Raw genomic sequence first — 26183 nt, forward strand, 5'->3', positions numbered from 1 at the left:
CTGAGATATACACAGATGGAGAATTCTTGCTTTGTAGAAACAGAGATTGTTAGCACAGGCATTAAGCAGAGACAACTCCTACTGGCTGTTGTGTCATTATAGAATATGGTAGTATCCTGCTGCCTCAAGGGAATTGCAGCATCTTGCCACAGGATGATTTATTAAAGGTAGTCTTCAAAAATTGCATGACATGAAAAATCTATTTTGACTTCAGGTAAAAGTATCTCATAATCTCTTGTGCAAAGAGCTGCTTTTATGTGATCATATCCTTTTCTGTTCCTTTACATACTGCCTGCCTTTTTACCTGCACAGCTGATGTGCCCACCAATGCTATTTCAATAAGAAGTTTTACTCTGTTTTGTGTTAACCACAGCTCAGTGATGTTCCATGGATGCAGAGCTCTTGGCACCTGTGGATGCAGCTTAGACTTTACAGAGAAGACCAGAACAGCAGCATTCTTTAGAGCTCTTTGCATTGGTCTCTTAAAGGTGTATGGAGAACTGGGCAGATTCTTTTCCTGCAGACAAAAGTCCATGTGCCTTCCCTATTGGTATCATTCTCTTAACTCAGTGGTGACATTGGCATAAAATGCTATCTCTCAGCTCTCGAGGTCCTGAGGCAAGGCTGTTTGTGTGACTAAAGAAATTTCATTCGGAGCTTATCTGAGAAGAGCAAAATTCCAGATTCCATTAGGAGGAGAAACGTTTAGTGACGAAAATGAATGACTTGACAGGTGGGGATACCAGAACCAGGAAACAAACCGTGCTCTTTTGAGCCCTGGGGAATGGGGATCTTATACAAGCACAAGCCCATCTTTCTGCATAAAAGGACTACTCAAGAGTTGGACATAAGCTGTTTCTGGCTTGCAGTGCAAGGATCTGACCCAGCTGCCTGAAATCCACAAGGTGTTTCATCCTTGATTTAATTCCAGCTTAGATCATCCAATGTATTGAAAGATCCTATATATACATAGAGGGTAAATGTTATCTAGATTGATTTATTTGATTATATTGATTGCTCTCACATCAGTATGTGACTGTTACATATGACTTAAAAAGGCTAGTCCTTCATTCCCAAAAAATCTCAGAGTAGAAATTTTAAGATGTTATCTGTTTACAATTTAAGGCCTGAAGATTTTTTTGGCTTTTACCTTAATTAAAAGCCATGTAAATTCTCCCTTTTTTCTTTCATTTGTGAAACGTGTGCTGAAACCATGTATGTGTGCATGGATACATACACACAAAATTCAAGAAAAGAACCAGCCACTCAAGCTGGAATGTGAGTAGTGATTGTTCTGGTTGAAGTGCAGGCTTTCCCCAGATGTTGATTGTACACATGGGGCAGGCTTCATTACAGATGAATAGACAGTACATAAAATACACACTTTCCCTCCCCCATTGCTCTTGTTTATCTGATTTTGTAGAAGGATTTTAATTAACCCCACAGAACTGCAATAAACTACAGGAATTGTAAAGTGAATGTCCAGAAACACTGCAGATAGAAAAATTGCTACAGAGCTATAAAGTTATGGTTTTGTTCTTTTGTGCCTGTAAACACATCTGTTCAACACTTCTCTGTGCAGCTGAGAGGCATAAGGGAATATTTTTCATGAAAAAAAAAATTAGCAGTGCCTACTTCAAAGAATTTGGGAATTAGAGATATTTAGATAGTGAGGAGCACTGCATTTACTCTTTAAATGTCTCTAGATTGCTTTTCCAACATGAGAAAAGTGCTTTCCATGATCATACTTCTATTTACTTTACAGAATGTGATAAACTACCCAATCTGAGGTTCTGTGTGTGTGTATGTATCTATAATACACCATTCCATGTCTAATTGCCCTGCTGAACAGATGCTGATATTATGTAGATTATGTTTTATGGAAGGTAGATGAGTGAAGCAGAACTGGGTGTGTTGCTATACTGTATGTATGTGCATTAGAGGAAGTCTATACTTTCAAAAACCCCTGGTCCTCTTCATCCTCTTGTGCTTGTCCCTTATTTTAAGTGCTTGGAGTCTGTGGACCATCTGCTTGAAGTGAACTGAGCTCTGCTTACATCATGCACAAAGAAAGGCAACATATGAAATCTAGTTTACAATACTATCCTCATGTTAATCTCTAAATTAAATTGAGCATCTTCCCTCTTCTCTCTACCCACTTTGTCCCTCCCTTTATTTCACTGTAACAAATAAGTTAAACTTGTCTGTTTAGATTTTTTCTAGTTATTCTGCTGGTAAATTTTTCAAGAACAAACTTTAGGCTAGGGTTATTAGATGAGGGAATTGTTCCTGAGTTATGTAGAATATGTCTTAGTTTCTTGCCCCAGAATGACTCCTTGTTTCTATAGAAGACAGGGTGAAACCCTGCTCACATTGTACTCATAGGGGTTTGGCTGTAAAGATGACTTTTCATGGAGCAGAAAGTGTTACAGAGCAGCTGGACAGTCTTGGCCATGACCATTTATGTAAAAGGTTGCTTTGTACATACTCCTCCTGAAATACTGCATGCCTTATCCTGAAAAGCCCTTCTTTTCAGAAAGGGGAATTGAACACGTCCATTTTCCACTGTCCTGTCTTTTGCTTTTATTCATAACCTAATAATTCAGTCAGTACATGATGTTCAAATGTACTTCTATTCTTCTCAGTGCAGAATGGAAATCTTTACTCTATAGGACTCACAGAGTCCTATAGAGTAAAGGACTCCGGTGAGAGTAAAAGATGATGCAGATCTAATAGTTTTCAGGGGGTGCAGGAGAGGGAGCCACCACAATGGTTTTTTTCATGCTGTTCTTCATGCACTGGAAATGTTCTCAGTATAGACCAATGTTCTGACACAAGATTTGCCTGCAGAGCAGCACACAGGTTGCCTGTGGTCCAACTGTTTCCATGAATCAGGGGAAAAGCATCTAAGCATGTTTGCTGCGCAAAAAGGGAAACCTCATAGCTCAGTACTTAGATAATCCATAGGGCTTTTTTTTTTTTTTTTGTAAACAACTCTTTTCTGCTTCAAATTAATATCCTGATTGAGATACTGATACAAATGTTAAACTATTAACATCAAGTTGCCAGCAGACAGCATGACAAGAAGCTGATAGGAGTGCTCCTGCCAATGACTTGCTTTCAAGTGTCTGATCAGAGCCATAGCACAGGGTCTGGATCTCTGCATGTTGTTCTTCAGGTTACACTTTTTCAGCAAGTACTTGAGTAAAGATTTTCTCAGGGGCAATGGTTTTCAGGTAATTTTAAGTTCAGCCAAGAATCAGTAAATCAGGAAAGAAGGTAGTGTTAAAGAGAATAACTGTCTGGAAACAGCCTCCATTCCAAGCTGTATGTGTGAGTTCAGTCTGTGCATGTATGTCTGACATAGGGGCAGTGCTGCATACTGGAGTAAAGGGGCAAGAAATAATGAATAAACTTAGATATTAATACTTGACTTGCATTCCTGGAAATATTGCTGGAGTCTACCAAGCTCTACCTGCTACTGCCAAGAGAGAGTATAGCAAAATGCATTAAATTGTACTTAAGCTCCTGTCTTCTCAGATGTAGGTACAGTCTACCCTCATTATTTTCTTGGTTCTTCTCCCAACCTGTTCTGTTGAGAATAAAATACACAAACTTGGGCCTGATTCAGGCTAACACATAGGAATATTTAACATTGAAGAGCTTTTCTTGTGGAAGAAATGTCTGATTTTGTCTCCAAAGCAAGGAAACAATCACTTCCTCCATGTACTTACCTTGACTGACAGGTAGCATCCTGACACTTTTTACTGGATCAGGACTTTCCTGTGCATAACACTGAGAGAAATGTGTGCTGGTGCTCATTTGGTGGCAGTTCTGACTGCCAACTGTACTAGAGCAACTGCAATCGTGCCACAGAGTGAAAAATAATAGTACTTGCCTAAAGCATATTAGACCTTGTTCTAATGTACTGCAGAGAAATGATTTTACAGAACTAAATTATGCTGGTTTGATTTCCATACTGCTGCAGATGAGAAAAGAGAGAGGCATTGCATGAAGCTAATTGTAGCTGAAATTTCTTGAAAAAAAATTCAGGGCTTAATTTGCATTGCTCCTATGGAAGGGGAAGGAAAACTGATAAGCCTAAAATTAAAAAAAACCCTTTAAAACAGTATTTCAGCTCATAATCAGTTGTGTTCTGACGTGTTGGCAGGAATAGCACTGAGGTGTCAAAGAATCCGGAGTAAATCAAACAAACAGCATGAATTCCAACTATCAATCAAAATCCAGATTTTTTCATTTCATGACCAAGAAATTGCATCACTAATCAAAGGGCTTATTCTTGTGTCATGCATGTTGCCTTAAGTAAATTAACTCTGGGAATCCACTTGGGAGGAAAAAGAAGAAGAAGGGAAAAAACCCCTCAATCAGAATATTGTTAGAAGGTTTATCCAAAGTCAATATTTATGAAGTCACAGCAGCCCAGGAGGAATCCATGCTGTTTCAGTACCACAAGCAGTGCCATTGCTTCCACAGTGTTTTTTAGAGTTTCACACCTCTGAATCAGCAAATAACTTCACAAAGGCATCTAATGTGCCCGGGACTTGTGCAGCCCATGTGGTTCATATTCACTGCCCAGAAGGGTCAAAGCTCATGCTCAAGAACAATTTCCTCAGTCTCATCCTGTTTTTCTCACACTGCTTAGAAGGCTTATTTGCAGCTCCAGCATGGGGACAAATGCACAGATTTGTGATGAGAGAGGAGGTGCACAACAAGGAGGGCCAGCATGTGGGTTCTTCCCCCCATCCTGGTGGTGCTGAATGGAGGTGGCTGTCCTGGCTTGGAGCTTCTTACTGGAAGTTTCTGGCCATGTCTGCCCTTTGCAGCAGGCAGCATTATCTGTTTGCACTGCAAGGACTGGTACTAATGCCTTCCTGTCAAGAAATCCCTGATGTAGGAGCATCTTCAGGGAATTGGGTGTTTGTAGCTATTCTTCAGCATATCTCATTGTTTGTCTCACAGGTGCTTTTCAGCTGGAATACTTAGTCAGGTAGGATGTCCTCAGTCTTATCATAGGTCTTTTTAATTATCCCTTTGCATCCAGAGGAAATAAAGATATCTTGGGCAAAGTTTGTGGGTGCTGAGCATCTGCATTTCTAACCTGTGAACAATGCTGAAGTCCATTATTATTTCTAAGTTCCAAGAGTTAGGTTACTGTAGGGGGATAGAATATAAGAGAATAAAGGTAGTATAGGAAGTAGTCTTATCCCTAAGGAGTTGCAGCTGAGCCAATTATTAGAGATTAGGAGCAGGCCTGACTTTACCAGGCCACAGCTATAACCAATGAGAAGAAGATGCTATAAAAGAGTGGGGTGGCTGGTTGAGAGGGGAACTGGAGTCAGCTGGCTGCTGTGAGAAGAAGGAAGAGTCAGTGCTCTGAGGAACTGCCCACGAGAAACATCAAGGAGGTATGGAACTCTTGCAATAAGGAGACAACAGTATGGAACCTTTGCAAATAATGTCAATAGGTTATCTCTTTTCCATGGCAGGATTAAGGCTTGCTGCCTAGCACAGTGCCTTGACTTCTGGCTGCTTCTTTCTGAACACCTTGGGCACCCTTTGCTCCCACTTGCCATGGCATATCTAGCTGTTCCCTAAAAGGGTCGTAACCAATGTTTTGGTCTAAATATGCAGTTGTTTGATAGTTTTCAATAGACCTACAGCTGTGCCTAGCTACTTTGAGAGGAAATTAGGTTTTAAACAAACAGTTCAGATCTCTCAGCTCTTGCAGTGGGCAGGTCCATTTGAAGAATGCCTCTCTGATGGCAGACAGACTGCACCCAATATTGTGCCAAGTCACTCTCCATTTGTAAATATTGGAATGTGTTGTAGTTACAGATATAGTAAAAGAAAGAAGGTTTAAATTATACAGCTGAGAAACACCAAAGGAAAATAAATGTAAAACAGCACATGATGTGTGTGCTGTAGGTCTCCAGTCTTGTTATTAGATAGGAAAGATAAGAAACACAAGCTAAAAAGGTCACTCAATTGAATGACCCTCATGTTTTCTTAAATGTCTATTTTTGCTTCACCTAAATCTGTGTAATCTGCTTCTCTTTCCCTCATATTTTCTGCTGTGAATGTGTTTTAAAAGAAAGGCTTAAGAAGAAAACATGTGTAGGCAGGTTATTTGACATATGTTTCATAATACTAGCTCTAAAGGACTAAAGATGGTAATTAGCAAAAGGCAATGGAAGAAAGTAAAGATATGTCCACATAATGACAACTGCTGAGCAAAGGATGTGGTCTGTGTAGTTGGACATGACCTGGTGGTGCTCATCTGGAAAGGGAGGAGTCCTTTGGTGTGACCAAAGAGAAATACTTGGTGTGGAGGAGGGAGGGGCAAGTCCTTATTTTGTCTGGCTAGAAAGTCAACTTGTCCTGCTGTGCTGTTGAGAAGTTTTCCATAAGAAGGAGGCAGTGGTACCAGAGAGCAGAGCAGCTGCAGGTTCCAGGGAACTGCCACTCCTGGAACTTGCCCTCACATGCAAAGTACAAGTTTAGAACAGGCATGTTCTCCCATTTCTGTGATGTGACATATTAATTCAAGAACTTCTATGCATCTCTGCTCAGGCAAGGATCTGACAGGAACTCTCGATCTAGTGCTGGGGAAAGGCATGGAGGACATGAGGACAGAAACCAGGTTTTTCTGAACACAGTTTGAGTGTAAACTACAAAACGCTGTTGCTGCTCAGGATACCTAAGTTACAACTGAGTTAGCCACTAAAAATTTCTTTTGGTGAAATGCATTCTTTCTACTAAGTACTCCTGCTTAAAGAATTACAGATCAAAGGGTGAAGAGGAAACTTGTAGATCTACCATCTTTCTTTTTTTCTTTTTGGTTTTGGGGTTTGCAATAGTGATATTTTTTCCAAAGATTTTTAATGCTTGTATAAAAGGCACTTTCCAAGGCTTAACCATGCCACTGACCTATGCTGGACATGTTGCAAATTGGACACTGTCTTCTGTATACTAGGCTGCAGATTTCTAACTCTTTGCAGTGTTGACGCCTGCTCTCACAAAGAGAAGGAAATGAAGCAGAAAGATCCCACTGCGACAATTAGTGGCTCACAGAGAAGTATTGAAACAAATAATAAGTGGCTGAAACAATTCAAGGGAGGGAAACACTAGCTTCCTACTCTACCACAATCTAATCTTCTTTCTCAAATTCTCTCTTTCCTTATCCCAATGGGGATTTTCACACACTTTCATTCCCCCTGTTAGTGTGAAATGATTCTTTGTGACCAGCAAGCAGCAGTTTAGTCCTACAGCACTCTTCTACCCTCTTGTCTGTTGCCAGTCTTATCATTTTATGCTGTACCCTTGTCTGAATTTTTGAAGTAGCACTAATGTCTTGTTCCCAAGCTGCTGTAACACAAAGAATTTTAATGAAACTAATTGAAATAGATTCCTCCTCTTTCACTGAGGCAGCTGGCCAAAGAACTGGCTCATGGGCAGGGAAGTCCTTCAGCTTTGGAAGTAAAAATCCCCTTTGAGATGCAAGGGGTACTGGGGTAATCTTTGCAACTTGCTGGGTGAGTGGCTATCCTCGCCCTGACTCGGGGAGATGAACTGTGACAGAATCACCACATGCTGAAGGATGATCAGGTGGGTGAACCCATGTGGTTGTGTGTAGATGTGGCACTCTGATGGATGGCTCAGTGGTGAGCTTGGCAGTGGTGGGTTTACAGCTGGGAGTTGATCTTAGAGGTATTTTCCAACCTCAATGATTCTGTGATTCCTGTCCTACACTTAGATCTTTCTTGGCTTGACAAGTTCATATCTCCCTCAAAAGCATTATTTTCTGCAGCATCTTTGATAGCAAATTAAAGCTTTAAACAAGCATTTCCTTTTGAGTTACTGCCATTTCGTTTAATCTCCTAGTGAATGCTGCTTTCTTTCAAGCATTTATATTTTGCTCTCTATTTAAGAGAATGATGTCACTTCTCATTCCCCTTGATGTCTACTTAGCAAAAAGCAGCCAACAGCCTGAGCTTATTGGGTGGTTTTCATCAGATAGCCAGGTTTGTTAAGTGAGACCATGAAAGACCTGAGATAACAGTGCAGTGGACTGTAACTCTGCAGTTCAGAATAAATTGAGTGTCAGCTGCTCTGCTGCACAGACAAGGGGTGGGAAGGATTGCTCCTCGCCCCCTCAGCAGCAGGACAGCTTCCTCCTGCACTGCTGGGAAACACGATGCACGCTGTTCTGAGCAGTGCAGCAGCAGCACGGGGAGCAGGAGAGGCAGGGATGACAGACAGGACTCTGCACTGGCTCTTGGGAGGGAGCAATCACTCCAAAACTCAAATAGCAAGCAAGAGGGAAGTTAGGGAAATTAAAGTAAAGGCAACAAAGGAGACAGGGAGGGAAAACAGTGACAAGTGTATGTTCCTTGGCTTTTCAGAAAGGCCTCCTTGAGGTCTCTGCTTTAATGTATCCTTCTGTTGCTGGCTGTGCCCAGCTGAACAACCTTTGGCACATCCGGAGTGGTGCTAATGCTGTTCAGCTGCCCTTAATTTAGTACAAGTTTTCCTCCCCCGAGGGCTGATAAAACTGGTATCTAATTTTCAGACTGGCACAGGTTAAGCAGTCTTTCTCCAATATCAGGAGTTAGGAACTGTCTCAAGCAGAGCATTCCCATAATGTAAACTAAGGACAGTAATTAATTCACTAATGGCTTAGTAGTTAGGTGTTTGCTCCTGTCTCTGGTCCATCTGGCTGCAGTTGTCTCTCCCTGAAGCAAACAGCAGTCATGCAACTGGCAGAGTGGGTGAAGTAGAATGTGTACTCTGAGCAGAGATTAGAACTAAAGTACTGTAACGTGCCACAGCTAGTCTTGCTCACATGCTACCTTAGCAATTAGTCACTTATTTATGTATTTCATTAGGTCATAGTTAGAGCAGCACAGCATTTGCTTCCTGAGGGATTGTCTATCACTGCCAAACAGGCTTCAGTCTAGGTTCTGAAGCTCAGCTGAGGTTCTACCTGATAGCAAATCACCTCATAACTCAGGAGGGACTGGCAGAATACTTTCTAGATTAAATCTGTTGTTTCCATACCATTTTCTTCCTACAAATGAGACCTCTTGGAGGTAGCATAGCTACCCTTCTCTTGGTGTTATAATGCAGCTTTTCTTTGCATGTGAGAAATTGTTACCATACAGCTGTGTACAGCTGTCTCTTTGCAACCAGGATCTGCCATGGTGCTTACAAGGCATCTGAAACTGCTTGGGAGTGCTGTGCTGTGGCAATTGCCTGGTGAAGACACAGGAGAAAGGAGGATTTCTGCAGCAGATCTTTTGCTTAGAGCCTCTATCTATACATGGACTTGGGAGTGGAGAAGGTTGTTTTTGTGCAGTGAATAGCACAGTCAGCACATCATCTTTTACTCTTTTTGTCTGGGTTCAAGTGTGATGAAGCCCAAAATGCTGGCAAGGAAAAAACACCTGTTTTGCTGTGCTTTAAAATAAATACATTCACCTGGCTGGGCCAGTTCCAGTATAATAATAATTTTGTGAGTTTTAAAGCATAAAACTAAATGTTGCAATGAACTGTTGCCAGTGACTATCTGGTTCTAAGGTTTACAGCTCATGCTGGACACTTTATTGCTCTTTTCAGTGAAAATGCCCTTAGGGACCTTAGGTCCAGTTAATATAAAGCTGTAACAGAAACACAATCCCAGGCTTTTGCCTCAGACGCTAACTCAAAAGTTACCAAGAGAAGGTCCTCCTCATAGTTGCTTGTCGGTGGTGAGGTATTCACAGTGCCAGGGTATCACTGTTACTGGCTCGGTTTCAGACCTCAGACGTGTAAGCAAACACTGTCAGGAGCACATTACTTTCTAGTTGTCAGTGTGTTTTCTGGAAGCAGATGGTCTTTCACCCAGCCAGTGAGTGGGGAGATGACGGTTGTCTCTCGCGTTTTCTTCTGGTGTCTGAGGGCAGCAGTACGGGGGGCCTTAAGAGCGAAGGGCTGGAAGAACTGAAATCGGCCGGAGTACAATGCACCCATTCCCGTGCCCGGCCGCTGCTGCAGAGGAGGGTGCGCAGCCAGCCCGGGGCAGCGCTGCCTCCCTGGCCCCTCCAAGCGCCGCTCGCACGGCGCGGGCTGGACGCGGGTGGCACCTGCGCTCCGGGCCAGCGGGGAACCCGCGGGGCAGCCCCGCCACTGGCTCCCTCGCACCCCTCAATATCCCCTCACCCCTCGCACGTCCGTGCACCGGCGGCGCTGGACGGTGCTGTGTCCGGCGCCTCCGCCTCGCCGGTTCCCCGCTGGCCATCGCCCGGAGCCCCGGCCCGGCGGGGGAAGGAGGGAGGGAGGGAGCGGCTGCGCGGCGCGGCCGGCAGGGGGCAGCAGGCGGCGCGCGGCTCCTCGCGGGCGGCGGGCGGGAGCGAGGGGAGAGGAGGCTGAGCCCGAGCCCCGGAGCCGCCGGGAACCTGCTCGGGTCCTGCGGGGCTCCGGCATTCCCGGCCGAGGGCGCACCGCCTCCCATGCGCCGGGGGCCGCGCGGCTCTCAGCCCTCTCGCCCCCGAGAGCGCCTCGTCGCGGGGCGCCCGGACGGGACGCCGGCGCGGAGCGGTGAGGCGAGGCAAGGCCCGGGACGGTGGGCGCGCCAGGTGGGCGGTGGGCGCCGTGCCGGGGGCGCGGGCAGTGCCCGGGGCGGCGGAGCCCGAGGCCGCGCTGAGGGGCTGCTCCGCACCGGGGCTGCGCTCGGAGCCGCGGCCCGCGGGCTCTCGCTCTGCCCCGGCTGCGGGAGCGCGGTCGGCTCCGCTCCGCTCCGCGGGATTCCTGCGCCGCGTGTTTTGGCTGTGTGAGCCGTGTAAGTAGCCATTTCAAAGCTGCTCTCCTCGCACGCTCGGTTTCCAGGAGCTGCATCCAGAGGCAGCGTAAGGAGCTGCTTCTTTTTGCTTCGGTGTCCCACCAGAAGCCGTGGCTGCACGTAGCCTGAGCCGAATCCAGCAGTTTGTACGGGAGAGGGAAAGCAGTGGATAACTCGCCTCACGAAGAGTGCGTGTTGCAATTGTTCTTGCTTGGGGCCAGATCTTTTGGTCTAAGTAAGCACAGTGTGCAAAGCATGAACCGCGCTTGGCGTTCGGTGTTTCTCTTCACGCTTTCCTGCCTCTGGCTTTGTTACCATCTCTCCTTTAATTCTACCAGCACTTGAGCTGTTTGTGCTCACTTGTCAGGCTACAGGCTATGTGCTGTAGCAGAGGAGAAACTTCAAATACCTTCTCCCGCTGTGGGTTTACATTTTTTGCGAATGTCAGTGTGTCCATACCTGTGTGTGTTTCATAGCTCTTGACACACTTGACATTAATTCATCCAAATTATTTTCTTCCAGATTCTAGACACATGAACAGTTTAGAGAGGCTGGCAGCAGTGAGTTCCACAGGTTACTCTGTTGTGTGGAAAAAACTACTTCCTTTTGCTTCTTTTAATTTTTGAGCCTGATACTGTATGGACCTTATAAATTAATTATGCTTGGTTTTTGCTCACTATCTCTGTGCTATTTCAGAGCTATGTTCTTTCATGATCCGTCTACCTCAGCTATTCCTTATTTCAAGTTAATGAATTCTTAGCTTTTTAGTCACCTTTCTTCTATATCTCTTGACCATGTAATTTCTGTTTTCTCTATTTTTTAAATCAAGGTATCAGCAAAACTGAGCTATATGCAAGATTTTAATACAGCAGGGTTATATAAGGGCATGGTGATGTCTGCTGGCAGAGATGAGAGATAATTTGGTGCATCTATATTGTGAATAGCCATCAAAAGTAATAGAAGTATTTGTAACTCCATGTGTCACCTGTTGGTAAATCAGTGTGATTAATTTTTTTTAATCAGAAACCACTGCCTAAGGCACTAGTGGTTAGTAGCTCAATACAAGGGTGTAAGGTTATGGATTAAATAGTTGTCTGATGAGCTCTTAATATTCTGTCAGTCTGCTGTGCATGTTCTTCCTGTCCTCTGTGGAAAGAGCAGGAACAGAAAATAGCCCAAATCTGTCTGTTTATTGCTGTTTGTGGAACTGCCAATGTACTCTTAGAAAGCTGATCTACCAGGCTGTAGCTTGCCAACTTGGACTTCTTTCTGGTGTAAACTTAGTAGTAATCTACTGGTTGATGTGGTTTTCATCTATTCAGTATAATCAGGGATTTAAGATGAAACTGGATATTGCTGATATTCATTAGACACCTGCAATTCTCGATGCTTTCTTTTTCACCAGGGAATTCCATTTCCAGAGTGGAAAGAGAATTCTCTCTAGTGGGAGAATGGATTTAAGCAGACTAGGAGGAGAGACTGCCTTTAACAAGAAAAGTGCTGCAAAGTGAGCATTTTTAGCCAAGTTAGAAACATGAGGCCAGCTGGTATGGATTGTCATAGGGAGTCCTTTCAAGTGAGTATAGGTAGGAAATATGGACTATTTATCATTATTGTGTCCTGAACATAAACTATCACCTTTATCTAGGAGCAGGGTTAACCCCAGGTTTTGCTGCTGATGATTTTAACCTGAAAAAGCTCCATTGTAGTGGAAGGAGCAGTTTGATTCCTGATTAACCCTCAGAAACACTTGGAGGTGTTGTATGGCGCAAGATTTCAGTCTTTCTGCATTTCATACAGCAGGTTCCTTCAGAGCCCCAGCAGATTTAATTGTAGCAAATTAATTAGGTTGCTCCCAGGCAGTGATGGGTTTTATGATCTCAGTAGAAAATCTTTGGTTATGCTGTAGAATAAGCTGAGTAACTGTGTTAGAAATGTGCATTAAATGAAGGCTGAAAACAAAACAAGAAAGCAGGATCATCTTGAAGACTCATATTGGCCTCAGTGTGGGGTTCTGTGCAGACAGTGACAACAGAAAAGCTGGGTTTCCACATGCAGTCTCAGTTCTCTGTGATGTCACATCAGATGTGTGATATTCAGCCTATTCACAGTGGCAGTTGTAGTATAAACAGGTGAAGTGCTAGTCAGAAACTTTGTGGTACTTGGGATTTTCTTTTTTACTTTGAAAATCAGTTTTATCATCTACAGTGAAGCGCAGTCACTGCAGATGCTTCTGTGGGCATTAAATTCTGTACAAGAGGAGTAAGGTTAGGTGGTTAAGCACTTAAAAAAACCCAAGGAGCTCCAAAGTCAACCATGCATAAGCAATTTTAGCTGTGTCCCCTGTAGTGTTGTGTTATCATAACAACCTTCAGGTTTGGAAGGTTGTTATTTTTTGCAAGTAGGAAAAAAAGTAAAAGAAAACTTACTGTGTCAAACCAACTTCTTAAAGAGTTTGTACATTGATAGCAGCCTTTTTACCATAAAGTTGACAGGGAAAGCATTTTGTAGCTTTGAATTGTGAAATGCTTCTGGGGTAGCAGTCCTGGCTGAAGAACAGATTCTGTGACAAGTCTTATTCCCTTGAGCAGGCACATATTAGTTAGTTAGTAGTTACTACTACATATTAGTAGTTCAGTTATTCTTTTGTTTTCAGACAGCAGGTCTACCTGATCTAAATGCAGTTTGGACCATGACCTGGGTAATTGTAAAGCTAATTATGTTGTGAATATATGTGGTTCAGTATGTGACCAATGAACATGGTTTGCATTGTTGGCAGGGTAAGTAACAGTGTTTTGCATTGCAATAAGTTTGTTTTTGTTCAGGATACTTAGTACTTTACACTAGATAATTCTGTTCATGTATACTAGGTTTTTAGGAAGAATGCATTGTACTTAGAAGATTAATTAGAAGGATCTTAAGCAGATATTAAAAAATTATTAACAGAATGATCTGATGGATCTGATTTTGCCTCATATCTTACTCTGTATAAAGAAAGCAGAGCTGAGACCATGTGCTTTAGTGTTGCCTGATTATTTTTGTTCTTTGTGTTAGTGACAATAACAGCTTAAAATTCTGTAATTTAAACCAACTCAGTTTTCTCCTTCTGGAATGTTCTGTCCCACCCATTTTTCTCTCGGGGACTTTAGTGTCATGTCACACATCAAATTTGTGTAACCCCTGCAGGGTTATGGCATTCCCAGAGATGGGTCAGCCTTCATAATTCTGGCTGCTGTTAAACAGTCAGCACTTGTCAGCACCATGTACAGACATATGGTACACATTTTTTACATGGTGGTACCAAGTGTTCAGTGTGGGGCTTCTCCACAGGAGCTGTTCTGGCACTAGAAATGCAGATAGGATCTCAGTCCAGTCCTTGTGAGGGCAAGTAGCCCTGTGGGCTGCTGAGGTGATGGATGTGTGAGTTCCTGGAATGTGGGCTTCTGCTTTCAACACTCCTTGGGCTGCTCTGTGCTGCTCATTGAGGCCATTGGCATCTTGCTTTATCTCTGAACTTGTTCCTTTATTTCTGAACTAGGTATGATAATTACAGGATGTTGGTCAACTGTTTTCTGAAGATAGTTTGCATGCAAAGATACTAAAAAAAAGTAATTTGAATTAAACTATTTATTGTACATGAATGAAGTCAAATTATGTAGTACGTGCTTCATAGGTTTATTACTGATATTCTCGAAATCACAACTTAAGGTCTTGCTTGTTGGCTGTTTCGCATCAATCCTGTGCTGCTGCTACTACTTGGCATCCCAACTCCGTATTTATTTTGGTCCTGGTTTCGGAATTTCCCTTCACAGGAAGATTCCAGGCTCCTTATATGGAAAAATGTATTTTAAAAAATTTACTTTTTCCATCAGTTCTGTAGATTTTTTTTTCTCAGTAAGTGCAAGAGCCACTATCTCTTATTTAAAGCTCTGCTCTAAGAGCCAGTAAAGTCAAGGAAAAGGTTATCAGCAACTTCAGTGTCTTTCAGATCAGGCCACTCCCACCTGATGTGCTCTTGTCCTTGGAAAGCAGGACCACTGATTTCAGCCATGAGTTTCCCGTGGTTTCTTTGACACTACAAGAGTTGTAACTTGTTCTTTAACTTGACAAGTTATACTTGTTGTATAGTTGGCTCCAGGAACTGGAGCCTTGGGAAGACTCTCTGGGTACCAAAATAATATTTAACTTACAGGGCTTGGTAGATAAAATTCATCCCTTTGCAGAGGAGCCACTTGTTCATAACTGTGATCCTTTATTCCCTTTCTATAAGACTGCTGTGAACTCATGAGGTATATATAGCCATATCTGATTAAGGGTAGAGAGAAATACAGAAAACTACCATTTTTGAGCGTTACATTTGTTGATTTAGCTTCCCTTACTTGTGGTATTTTTCCTAAACCCAAGCTTCTTAAAATACAAACATTAATAAAGGAATAGTCCCTTTTAGTAAATCCAAGAGATAACTGCTGTAACAACCCAAGTTCCAACTTCTGAACTTTCAACTTCTGAACTTTCTTTATCTTTGGCTGGGTTGTATTGTCCTCTTTTGGTATCAGAATGAAGTTTAGCAGAGACCTGGGAGTGAGCAGGCTCTCCCAGGTTGTCTCTGCTGATGTGGCACCTTGGGCCTGGCTTGCCCAGGAGGTGGGGCAAGGTCAGTCCTTTGGGACTGCATGGCCTGGGGAGATAAGGGAAGGAGGAGAAGGCTTCCCAAAGTGAAATGTTTGTTGGGAGCCTGAGGATGCTGTCTGTAACACTGATAGAAGTGCTGTGCTTTCCTGCTTGCTCCCTTCTATGTGACTCAGGATATCCCAGTTGGAATATGTTTTCTTTGCTCTGGTTTGGGGAGAAGGATGGATAAAGAAGCCCTTTTTAAAAGCCCTTCTTCATGAAACCTGCTTCTTGGTGAAAAACATCTGTTGTGCTTGGCCTTGCTGGATCAGCACTTGGATATGTGAGCATGGATACTGCTCCCCCAGGAGAAAACGTCACTTGGATACTTGAATATTGTGTGACTAAAATCTGTAATCCTGACTCAGGCGGATTCCCCTGATACTCCCTTTGGATTAGCTGCAGAGAAGTGCATGGAAGGACAAAGCTATCTGTAAATGGCAGCTTCAGCAAAACTATTGACACTAATCTGAGAGTAAATATTGACTTGGAAAGTATTCAGATATCCTGGACTTCTTTTCCACAGTAAAGGTGATTGCTGTAGTCCTGACTTGGTAACATCAAACCATTAGTTGATTGTGCATTGTACTTACATTTTTGTTTGGTTATTTTTATCTAGAACATGTAGTTTCTACGAAAGTTAAAAAAAAAAAAAAAAAAAGAAATATTTTTGCTTATCAGATTGGCAAAGAGAAGCAAGAGCCTGTCCAATCCCACCCTGCATAATTACAATAAAATGTCATCCCATGACACTAGCTGCCCAAAAGAGTGATAAATTGTATGGAATGGATGCAATTACTTAATCTGGCAGAAATGAAAGCTGTCTCATTTTCTTGTAGTTCTGTGGAGCTGCATTCAGCAGCTGGGGAAGTGAGTGGGGAATAGTGGGCAAACCTCCTTGCTGATTTTCAGGGCCTCTATGTGAAATTGAAGCACTTTACTAAACTAGCATAAGAATAAGGACTTAAAAGAATAGAGTGGGTTAACCATTAACTGTTAGTATTGTTCAGTTTTATTGGCTCAGGAAACACTGTTCATGTGTTGAAACACAGGGGTTAAGGCAGGATGTCAGTTTTGATTTTTTGGTAGTGATAAGCAGCCATTAAAAATATAATTTCTTATACTTCTTCATGTGTTGCTTGTACTCATTAGTACATATTGCACACCAAAACGATTGTCCCTCTTTTCCTTTCTTTCTTCCTGCCCCCCTTCAGTTCAGAGATTTGCCCAGATTAAGACAATTGGAGTGGGTTTTTTTCTTCCCATAGGAATGTTTACAGTGTTGCAGGATCAGGTTCAGATTTATTACTCAGACACTCACAATGCTGCTGTAATTAGTCAGTTGTCATAAAGCTGTGCCTTCTGCCTGTGTTTGCTGCTGGCCAAATTCATCACACCATGAATGCAGTGATTGTGGAGAGCATTTTCAAAATTTAAATAATAATAACTAAGAATTATTTTAAACAAGAAACAATCTTTATGTATTTTGAGTCATGAAGGCATGAAAGGACTGAAATATCTTTGCTGCTTTCATATTGTTAAAATTGGACATAAACTGTCATTTTTTGATTTCTTTTAAACCACAGTGCTTGTGATTTAGATGTGATTGTTTCTACTGCTTTGAAATGGGAATGGGGGAGAAACTGTTTCCAAATGTATCCTCCTGGCATTTGAAGACTCAGAGAGGTGGGGTTTATTTCTGCTTTTTGTTTTGCTGCTTTCCTGAAGTTATGTTAGAAGGGCTTTTCAAAACCCTGGGCTTTGCACAACGCCTGTTTCCTCAGCCCATGGAGATGTTATGTTAAACAGGGAGCACAGTGTGAAGCAGTGCCCAGTGTGATTCCCTTTGAGTTGCATTCCTTTCAGCAAGTCCTCACCTATCTCCAACAGTGAGTACTCTAGCAGAAGATTAAAAGTCACTATATAAGACTGTCTGTCTCTAAGCAGTGTGTGCAACAGCAGTAGATTGATTAAAAAAAAAAAAAAAAAACAAAACAAAAAAAAAACCAAAAACAAAAACCCAAAAGACAGCAAATGAAATTTGGTCACACTTTTTAAAAAGATCCCTCTATCACCTCTGGCATACAGAATTTATAAAGCAGCAAATGAAGTCCACAGTGTTGGAGGAGTTACTTGGTTTCCTTTGCCAGTGTTTGTAATAGGCTGTTCCTGTTGTCATGCAGATTCAAGAAGCCTTGCATTCACATTTTCAGCCCTTTTTCCAGTCTGCAGACACATGGGAAGCACTGAGTGACGTCAGGTGAGGGTCAGTGTGCTGTAATAAGCTGCCCTCAAGCACAAATAAGCTCAGGCTCCACTGCCAAGAGATGACCTTTGATTTCTTTTTACCTGCTGCAATAAGGGCCCTGTTCACTCTGCTTAGGCCAAGTCCCAGCCACTTAAATAGATTTTCTTGAGCAGAAATGGTTATGAAAGTCCTGAAACTTGGTATAAGGGTGGCAGAGATTTCTGGATTGTAGATGGCTTTGATACACTGAATTAGATTTGGCTATTATTGTGGTCAGAAGAGAGAAGTGACTTCATTGTGACTAGCACAGCTGCCTGCTCTGAAACTACCAGTATGAAGCACAGTTTCTAAGCTGCATCTGATTAACAGAGATGGTGAGCAAAGTTAAAACTTTTGTTATATAGAGACAGAAAAGAATACCTTCACCTGAATGTCAGTGGCTGTAGATACAGCCAGAAGGCTGGACATGCTGTCAGTGAGTGGACCTGTGTCATGGGAGTCACACTTCCCCCTCTTGGTATCCTCCTCATCTGGCTATATTGTTAAACTGTTAGGTACAAGGTGTTACTAAACTAAGTATAATAATTTTGCTCACACTGCTGTGTTGCAAGAATGTTGGGGCTACCTTATTCTGAACAAAGTATTGTATGGCTACATGGGGAGGCAGGACAGTCACCTCTTTACTATGCAGTGACTGGCTGGACTATGGTTTCCACCACTCTGTTCAAAAGGACTTTTCTTTAACCTACCTTTTTCTGCATGCCCATACAGGAATCCCAGGGTAGTATGGTATTTCTTACTGTTTTTTCTCTTCAACCCTTCTGGCTTTTGCAGATATAAGAGTGGGTACTTGTGTGCATTAGTTCTGGTGAATGACTTTTCAAGCAGCAAAACTGATTCAGTTCTTTCAAAGTCAGACTGCAATCATGTCTTACTCCTGCTCTCTAAGCAAACCCCTACTGGAAGCAGTATTGAGTTTACTTATTGGCTGAGAAAAACTCAAGACTAGAACCTGAACTGGAAAGGACAACTGGAAGTAAAAAAGGCATCTTCCTCACTTGTTTAGGTTTTTTAGCAAGGGTGACAAGGGCTGTTGGTGATTCTGCAAGATTGGATCTTTTATTTGTCAACCATGAAGTCATTGTTCACAGGCCACTGGATGGCATCTTCCAAACTATACATTTCCTAATAGGGAGATTTTAATCTGCTGCTTTAATCTGCTACCAGATGAAATCCGGTGAAAGATTTCATCTTCCCTGCTCAGTGAATGATAGCTCAGGATTCCTTGAATGTATGATTATCTTTGTGTTTTTGTGTCAAGGACTGGTATCTCCTGTAGGAGTGTAACAGTTGATGCAGTTTACACTAAATGGACTGAAATAATAACTGTCATCCAGACCACCAGAGTACATGAGGCATAGCAGCAAGACAAGATTTGTAGGATGTCTAAAATCCCTTTCAAGCTGACAGCATAAGAATAAACAGTTCCCTCTCCCAACACTTAAAGGATCTTGCAGTTCAGCTTTAAAATGCAGGAGGCTGAAGGGTTCACCACATGGAGGTTATGATTGATACAAGCATTAGGATATTTCTGGAATCTAAACCAAATAAGGACTTCAGGAAAATGATTTTCAGTGGCATCAGTCTCTGGGGTAGAATTGAAAATGCAAATTGTTTCTGGATTTCTGGACATGGGGATTTTACATTTCTTCTGCTGTCAGTAATCATGCTGAATCTTAATTTCTCTTTCTTGAAAAGACACTGTGATAGTGTTGTTTGTCATCTTTACTAATTAAAGCTTAGTAACTTAGTTTTGTTTTTCTTTTTTCTCCATTAACATCCTCTTCCCACAGAAAAGAGGTGCACTTCTGCAAATGTACCCCTTTAAGTGCTAAAGGCTTGGCAGCACAATTGGCATCTGATGCTACTATCTTGGTTGTCAGTCCAGTTTTGGAACTGAACTGTTTGTAAGATTCTATATATATCAAGCCCAGCAGATAAACATATTGAATGTCTGTGTTGTTGTGCTGGAGACTTCATCTGAATTTTATTGTGGATGAAATCTAAATAGATCTCTATGAAACAGTTTTTCCCTGTGTTCTCTGAGTCATCCCTGTATTTACTTGCATTCAGAATTTAATATTTGCAAAAGATGTGCAAGGTAACTTACTGCCATTCTTCAGCTGGCTGTCAGAAATCCATTGATAGTTTATTGTTTCATGTTGGGTTGAAGTCCCCTGTATTCTATTCTGAAATTATGGAAAAAATACTTAATTTCACAGAGCTCTTGCAAGATCTCTCATTAGGCCTATTATTCATCATTATGTAGAAACTGAGAAGAAAACAATAAATCTTCAAATTCCATTGTTGCATTTCTGTACCAGTATTTGGGAAACCTCACATCAGAGACAATTTTAATCAGAAATAAAGAATAAAGAATCTCATAATTCTTAGAGTATTATTTAAGAACATAATTTAGGCCATCTTGCATAACTCATTCATTTCAAGATGTTTCAGGAGCCTAGACTCTGAAATGCACAATGAAGATGTGGAAGCTACATGGTGAGCTGTTTTTCTGTCCATAATCTAGCAGTTTTCTATACTTCCTCTTAAAAAATAAAGCATCTAAGTCTTACTATTAGGTATATGACCTTTCCTTGATGTGAACAGTTGATTTTTTATGCTTTATTGAGCAAAGGCATGTTCAGCAGTTACCAGGATGACAGAATAATCTCAGCACTGTTTATTTTGGGCATGTGTCACTTATTTTTCAGTGGTCCCTAAAATATATTCCCACAGGGGTACCTGAGAAGTTCTACATCCTTGTGTCTGGTCAGTTGCAGTCTTGTGTTGCTCTCATGTACTGAAACTATTTAGCGAGTGTTTAGTGCCCAAATTACCCCAAATGCCAGAGGACAAGGTGGTGTTTGAATGTTTAGGATGGTGCACCTCTGCCCCTCCATGTCCCAGTACAGCACAGCCAAGCTGTTCAGCTTTTTCATGGCAGCTGAGTTGAACACAGTATTGCTCACTGATTGAAGCCCAAATCATGTAGGAATTGCATGGCAGAAAAGAGAAATCTCTTCTTTTTGCCAAAATAAAGCAGTCTGCTGACTGCAGAAGAGGACTTTAATCATGTTTGGAGTCTGTTATGAAAGCCTTGGTCACTTTTTCTTGGACATTTGTTAGTACAAAATGTCCATCAGTGGGTACCTGAGGTGTTTTTCCTTCCAGTTTTGGCAGTATTGAAATGCATGTTAAAACACTTGTCCTTGAAAACTTGTGTAGAAAAGGATTTGGTGAGTTATTTTGGGATGTGTGCCCACATTAATCTCCATTAGAGAAAGAACAGGAGTCAGTGGTCTGCAGTGCAGCCCTGCACTGGAGCACTGGGGATAGTCCTTGGACTACCAAGTCTTTGTTCCTTTGCTGCCAAACTGCAGGGGAGAGAGACAAGCAGGGTTGTGGCCTGGCATATCCATTTATAAATGTATTTTATTTCTAAGTGTATGGACTAATAAACTGACATGGAATTGCCTTGCTTTTACCTGTTCTAACAAATAGGTTTGGTTTGGGTTTCTTTGAGGTTTTTTTCCCCCTAATTGTTCTTCTGTGTCAAAGACCCATTCAGTCATGAGGGAATGCCAGCCTTCCTTTAGAATGCCTAACCCAAGGTACAGAGCTACATAACAGGCTGGGAAATCTCTGAAGTTCCCAGAAATGGTTTTTATCCCATTTATAGTTTAGTACATCAAGAATAATGCTACAGAAGCCCTTGGAGTCACTGTAGCTGAAGTTTGACATTGAATCCCAAGGATATTCCTGCTAATTTCAATAGGATGCCTGTCTTGTATTTATAGGCACATATTCCAGTTAGTAACTGTTCCTCTGTTAAATGGAGTTTAACTTTAGAAAATTAAACAGCTCTGATGATAGTGGATATGAATAGCTACCCAGAAGAGAAATACTGAGTCATTCTTGACCAGTCTGTGTTTTCTCTGGTAACTGGGAGATGCAAAGTGATCTTTTCCAAGGGATAAGAAGGCTTAGCTTGGCCATTAGAGGCTGGCTAATGAGTTTAAAAGTGGTTTGGTTTGACTTTGCAGTGTCTCTGTACTGCAACACTTCTATCCTTGTCTGCTGTGGATAATGCAGGAATATTCCCAGAAAGAATTGTTATTTGGAGGTATCACTTGTGCAGAGAGATGGTTCCCACTGATATGGCAAAGAAAATATTTCATTTCTGAATAAGCAAGCAAAGATTACAAGTCCACATCTCTTGCTGTCCTCCATGTTGTGTTCTGACTCTGGTCAACACCTCAGAAATCATGCCAATAGAACAGAAGGAATTTTGTAGTTAATATTAAGTTAGTATTTTGAGATTATAAGTGTTCAGGTAATAGCTTGATGGTGAGATTTTTTTAAAATTAAAAAAAAAAAGAGGACTGTGATATATTTAAGCCTTCCTTTACTGCTTAATTCCTTCCTTAGGAAATCACAGCTATGAAGTTCAGGATTTTTATGTTGTCAGAAATGCTTGTGTGAGTTCACAGAGGAATTGCTGACTCCTTTTACTCTCCTGTTATTGTGAATCAGATCTAATTTATGGAAAGGGTAGTTTACATCAGTTTTCCTATTTGTGTTGGAGCAATGCAGAGAGTTAATTGTGGTAGGGTAATGGCACACACATCTATTTACCAGTAAATGAAATACTTCTTTCAGAGGGTACATTAGCAACAGGAACACTTGTTCTTCACCTATAAATGATGTTGAATGTTCCCTGATACTTTAAAAATTATTCTCCAAGGCACAGCTTCCCATATTTCATCCTTTCTTTTACTACATGGAGGATATTGATGCTTAGGTATGTATTTACAATGTTTCTCGAACACCGTTCTCATGGGAAGCAGTTTAAAAATTTTTAAAAAAGAACTTGTGCCTGCTAGACAGACATTCTCATTAAACAGATGGGTGAAAATCATGTTCCCTTTTTGCAGAAGGAAGGTCTCTTCTAACTTCACAATAATTATGTAATATACAGGATTTTTACATAATGAGAGGGGTGTCTCCCAGCTGCATTACTCAGAAATAGCTGATTATACTCTTGAAATATGTTGTGCTTTACTTTCCTTGTGCATGTGCCTTCAATTAGCTTTGCTGAAATATTTGTTTTCTTTGACCTTTTTAAACAGGGTGTGTTACAACTCTGAGTGGAGCTGGTGGGTCCTTGGTTTTCATGCACAAGACAGTAGGTCCTCAGAAGCACCAGTTAAATGCTGCTGTGAGGCTGTGCTTTGCAGGCAGGCTAGGAAAAGCTTCAAACTTTCAACCTTTCTTCAAGTCTGAAAATGGCCTTCATTATAGAATGTTTAAGATTAAATTTTCTTTCTCTTCTGAAAAGAGCATAAGAAAAGTTAATTTTCTTTGACATATTTACAGGTAAAGAAATGAGTATGGCTAACAGAGGCTCTAAAAAATTTCCATTATTCCTACTTGTTCTGAAATACAGTTACATGCCTTGCAATATCAGTATCATTAAAACTTCTACTAAACAGATTGATTTGCAGACTGACATTTCATTTATGACCCTTCTCTCAGTTATTTCCATCCAGGGCATTCTAACTACCACTCACAGCACAGTTTTACCTGAGTTTCCACAGTGGAGTGGGTCTCAAACCAGTACTTGAACCAAACCTAAAGCACCTCTCCACCTACTTACACTTGGTAAAAAAATAATTAGAACAGGAACTTGTTGGAAACAGATTGTGCTGTTACTGCTCATTTTGTAGGCAAGACTCTCAATGTTCAATCACAGCAGTGTTCACACAGATTTGTTCCTCTTGCTTGTCATAACAATGAGGGATTCACCTATTTTGTATGAATGGTTACAGAGATTTCAGGTATTTCTACCTGACTTTTTAGGCTGTTCAATGTTATTTTTTCCATATCTTTCTATATCTGTCATCAGATAAGTGTTGATTTGGATTATGGAATGGTTGAGAAAGATTGTTTAATGAAAAGGATTTTTAACTTCCTCTTACATGTTCAGCCCCTTCTACATTCTTGGTTTAGAAGATTCAGATTGTAGCAGAAAAGTTTTTTACAAGGAAAGGAAAATTTATTTAAATACATGTAATGTGTTTTGTTAGAAAAGGTAGTGAATTCTAATATGTAGAGCTGTGATGGCTTTCATGGCTTTCAAGTGCTGAAACTGCTAGAACCTTTCAGTTCTCTGGGGTGGTTAAGTGTGCAACAGGGAGTTCTCCATGGTTGTGTGTGGAGTGAGTGTTAGTGGCTCTGTGGGCAAAGGGATTCAGCCACATTTACACAGCACAGGTGGAATATCCCAGTTGAACATTGAGAAAGGTCTTTCATATAGGAACAGAACTCAGTCTCTGCACACTTGTCTTATAGAAGGTCTTTCCAGTTTGTTCTGCACCAGCTATCCAGAACAGCTCTGACAGGAGTTGAAATTCCTTAAACCAGTGAATGGTGACAGGCTGGTATCAAGATTCCTACAGTATCTCTTTAGACAGAATTTTGCAGTCCTTCCAGTTTTATGATATTTGTATTACTAGTGCACATTCAGCAAATATATAATCAGTGGTATGAGCAAAGACTAAGAATAATTAAAAGAAATCCTACTGCTCAAATTTGACTGCAACTCATGACCTTTAAGCAGGCACTTTCCTGCTTCTCCCTTTGACTTACAAGATTAATGTCACAACTGTTGTTTGATCTTAAATTATATCATCTTCAAGAAAGATGGAGGCAAGTTGTTTGAATTGTTGCACCCTCCAGAATAACTATGTTTTAAAGCCAAAATGTGCATTTTGTGAATGGATATTTTGGGAAATCATGTGTATGGTTACTGTTGGATTCGGCCACCTTTGCCTCCTAGATTTTCAGAGAACAATTAAATATTATAGGGTCAGATGCCAAAGGTCACACACTTCTTCCACTGAAATCCAGCCAAATGAGCTGAATTTATTCTCTGAGAAGTGAAACATTTGCTGAATTCAAGCTCTAGAAACATGGCTAATATTCCTGAGTACCCAGGAGGGCTCTGGCCTCTCTGTTGCTGTTCTATTGCGGGTTTGGGTGCCCGGTGCAGCAGCCTGGGTTTTGGCGTGCCCCGTGCAGCCCCCGGTGTTGTTCCAGCCCGGTTTGTTTCGGTGCCCCGTGCAGCCCCCGGTGTTGTTCCAGCCCGGTTTGTTGGGTGCCCCGTGCAGCCCCCGGTGTTGTTCCAGCCCGGTTTGTTCAGTACCCCGTGCAGCCCCCGGTGTTGTTCCAGCCCGGTTTGTTCAGTACCCCGTGCAGCCCCCGGTGTTGTTCCAGCCCGGTTTGTTTCGGTGCCCCGTGCAGCCCCCGGTGCTGTTCCAGCCCGGTTTGCTGGGTCCCCGTGCAGCCCCCGGTGCTGTTCCAGCCCGGTTTGCTGGGTCCCCGTGCAGCCCCCGGTGTCCCGGGAGAGCGGCGCTCGGGCTGCCCGGGCGGGCGGTGCCGCGGGCGGGGCGCGCCCCGGGCCGGGGGTGACTCAGCGAGCCCCGAGCCAGGGTCCAGCACAACTGCTCCGGGGATGATGCTGTTGGTGGAGCACGCTTACTGTACTCCCTGTCTGTGAGATTTCAGTCAAAGCGATTGGGAAATTTCGGATTTTATGATTGGCTTTTCGCAAATATTAAAATGAATATTATATGTGTTGTGTTAGAAAGTAATGCTGTATTAATTATCTTAAGTAGCGTGTTAAATATAGCTTTAGGTTATAACATAATGTAAAAATAGAAACTATGCTATGTAAGGTACTTTTTTTCCTAAAGAAAGGACTCGCAGCGAGATAGATTGAGGTGTCCTGTGACTGCTTTCAGAGAAAGAGAATTTAGTGTCCCATTATCAGGAGAAAGGAAGTTCTTCCTGCCTCGCACAGGTAGGATGACGCCATTAGGATTAAGAGGAAAAAGTTGACACTGATCAGACGGAATCCTTTGTTTGAATAGAATTTATGCGTCATGGATGAGATGTATGAATATGCAACAGGTTATTATTTTTAAGGGCTATTCCTCTGTTGACGTGGGTCCTTTTTTGAGCTTATGCTGCCCAGAAAAAGGTACCTGGACTGCTAGTAACTCTTTGTTTCTATTGTCTCATATTATCCTAATTCAAACTGTCCAAATTATTATTACTCTAATTGTATTACTATTTTTATAACCACTTTATTACTATTAAACTTTTAAAACTTCAAAAACAAGTGATGGGCGTTTTTCACACAGTGAAAACTGGATCTTGATCAAACTTACATTGGAGACAGGCACTGAGCTTTCTTGGACTGCAGGAGGAGAACCTGAAAGTTCTCAAAGCATTTCAAATGAAAAAGAAAGGTACCTGCAGGGTTAGGTGGAGCAACTTGCCATTTTTTGTTTAAATAAAATG

General features: G+C 41.8%; 1 protein-coding gene across 2 annotated transcripts in view; it reads left to right on the top strand.

Annotated features, from left to right (window-relative positions):
- The first annotated feature begins 10613 nt into the window (after positions 1 to 10613).
- THSD4 (thrombospondin type 1 domain containing 4) overlaps positions 10614 to 26183 on the top strand; it is a 232051-nt gene continuing 216481 nt past the window's right edge. The window contains exon 1 of one of the 2 annotated variants that reach the window (XM_063169561.1): positions 10614 to 10634. The gene's annotated coding sequence lies outside the window, so the exon portion shown is untranslated. Of the gene's footprint in view, positions 10635 to 10770; positions 10838 to 26183 lie in introns of those variants that run through there. The other variant, XM_063169562.1, reaches the window with a different exon arrangement.

This window comes from Melospiza melodia, chromosome 15 (genome assembly GCF_035770615.1).
Source record: "Melospiza melodia melodia isolate bMelMel2 chromosome 15, bMelMel2.pri, whole genome shotgun sequence".
Taxonomy (NCBI): domain Eukaryota; kingdom Metazoa; phylum Chordata; class Aves; order Passeriformes; family Passerellidae; genus Melospiza; species Melospiza melodia.